The sequence below is a fragment of the Macrobrachium nipponense genome, chromosome 28 (genome assembly GCF_015104395.2).
Source record: "Macrobrachium nipponense isolate FS-2020 chromosome 28, ASM1510439v2, whole genome shotgun sequence".
Lineage (NCBI taxonomy): Eukaryota > Metazoa > Arthropoda > Malacostraca > Decapoda > Palaemonidae > Macrobrachium > Macrobrachium nipponense.
In genome coordinates, this window is record NC_087217.1 from 27189599 (window position 1) to 27192098 (window position 2500).

General features: G+C 34.5%; 1 protein-coding gene across 1 annotated transcript in view; it reads right to left on the minus strand.

Moving 5' to 3' along the window:
• Nucleotides 1-2500, minus strand: part of LOC135201307 (uncharacterized) — a 290125-nt gene that overhangs the window by 208260 nt on the left and 79365 nt on the right. The gene's annotated exons all lie outside the window — the stretch shown is intronic.

A 2500-nucleotide genomic window follows, 5' to 3' on the forward strand; every position in this document is an offset into this window, starting at 1 on the left:
ACAAATAATCCTAGGCCCTGTCAGGATAATATTATTAAGGATGTAAATGTAGAGATATTTGAAACGATAAAAAAATCGTTTTCGTCAGGCAAAACTCGTTAAAGAACGCACCATTTTCGCTCCAGGTGATATTTTCAAAGAGAGCGCGACGGGCGACATATCTATCGAGGCAAAAGTGTTTAAAAAAAAAAAAAGTAAAAACCAGGAAACGAAAATGTTGAGAGATGTTTTCACCTAGTATCTTCCTACTGTATTTGTAATGCGTTTTCCTCAAGTTCCTTCTAATTAGGTTTTATTTGACAGTTGACGTCAAAACGACCTTAGATTTAAAAGATTATTTTTTGTCAGTGAAATTTTGTACTGGTAGCTGAACTACAGAGTGTCCATAAAGTCCCAGCACCATTGCAAGTATTTATTGCTCAGAATGGTACTGGGACTTTATGGAGAGCCTGTATTTTCCTTTAAACTGTAATACAGGTCTGCGTCGTCTGAATTAAATCGCGTTTTAGTTGAACAATGATGCAAACGTTCATAGATTTATGAACGCGCTAAGGACAGATATTGCATGAATGGTAAGTTAGAAAAATATAACTTGTGGTAAAATTCATTAATCTACCAATGGCCTTTCACACATATGAACACATGCACACCCCACTCATGTATAGACTTTCTTTTATATAAACAAAAACATATCTAAGATCTATCTCTAAAAGAGGTCAGATGACACACCACAATTGCGTTCTAACTATCGATTAGAACACTGATTCTCAAATTAAATAGAATCTCTTTACTTCTGTATTAATTTTGAAATTATTGATTAATTATTTTATTCATCTATTTATTATTATCATTTATAACTTTGCTGAATTTTATTTCAATTCAACATATTTACGATCTGTTTCTAACTATCAATTAGAACAATGCTCCTCAAATTAAGTAGAATCTGTTTACTTCTGTATTAATTTTGAAATGATTAGTTAATTATTTAATTCATTTATTTATTATTATCGTTATAAATTTACTAAATTTTATTTCCTTTCAATATGTTTAAGATTTGTCTCTACCCATCGCTTAGAACAGTGCTCCTCAAATTAAATAGGTTCTATTTAATTCTGTATTATTTTTGAAAATTGATTAATTCATTGTTTTGTTGATTAATTTATTATTATTAATTATAAATTCACTGAATTTTACTCCAAAGAACTGTTACAATTAGATAGTGCCTCGTTAGCTCCCGGAAACGGCTTAATTACCTCCCACGGGGGGAGGGGGGGATAATTACCCCCAGTTGGAAAACCACCAGCTCAGGACATCTCCACCCAAAACAAAACAGTCAGTCTTAGAGGAAATCCATTCAAGAATTTCACCGCTGACCCTGTCCCCCCCGCCCAACCCGAAACGCGATAACGGGGAGACTTCGCAAACGACGGACGATTTCGAGATAAATGACCCGCCGATGGGAACTGGGTCTTCCTTCCCTTTATTGAGAGATTCGCTGCCTTCGGACAAATCGCTGGCAATCGCCAGGAAGTCTGAGAGGCTATTTTTAGTTCTTCACCTCCATTCATCTTTCTTCTTCTTCTTCTTCTTCTTCTTCTTCTTCTTTCTTCTGTTGTGAAGGCTGTTGAGGGGTTTAATTATGTTTCTTACTTGATCCTCTATTTTGCCCTTTTCGTCATTTTGCTTCTTATTCTTGATGGATCTGATGTTAGGGGGTTTATTATCCATAATTCTTGATGTCCCAAATGTTATTTATCTTAAGGTGTTATTGGGGTTAATTGCAATGATTTATTAACATTCTCTTTTCACTTTGATTAACGAATTTCTCCCAGAGTTAATTATCTTGCTTATTCACTGCCTTTTCTCTTTAATTTATCATTCCTGAGGGCCGCTGATATTAGTTATTTGTTTTATTCTGTGGTCCATATTTTTACTTTGTTTATTCTTGATGACTGATGCTTGAGTTGCTTATCTTTATTACGCGATCTCCAAATTCTTATTTATTATTCATGGCAGCTTAAGGTGCCATTATTGGTGTTTTATTGCTCTCTATTATTCTTTTAGTAAAAATTGTACTTAAGGGTTAAATATCTTTATTTTGTTTTCGCTAACTTTCCTTATCATTTGAATTCCCACTTTTGTATTCTTATTTGGAAGGCGTGTTTCTGGGGTTAATTACTTCTAGAAGTTCAAGTTCCACGTTTATATATTTTCCTTTATCCGATTTCCTCACTTTTGCATTTGTCTTTCATTTATCACATATGAATTATCACTACATTCGTGCCATTCCTTCTTCTTTCCTTACTTGTTTTCTCGCTTTACATATCCCTCCTCGATTCCAGAATTCCTGAATATCTTCCAGATTTTTCTTCTCCTTTCTTGGCATCTCTACACGACTTCATCAGACCCTTTTCTGTTCCTTCTCGTTTCTGTGATTCTTATCTATCTCCCTTTAACGAATGTTCTCACAGCTCGTAGCCACCGATTTCTGTCCCTTCTG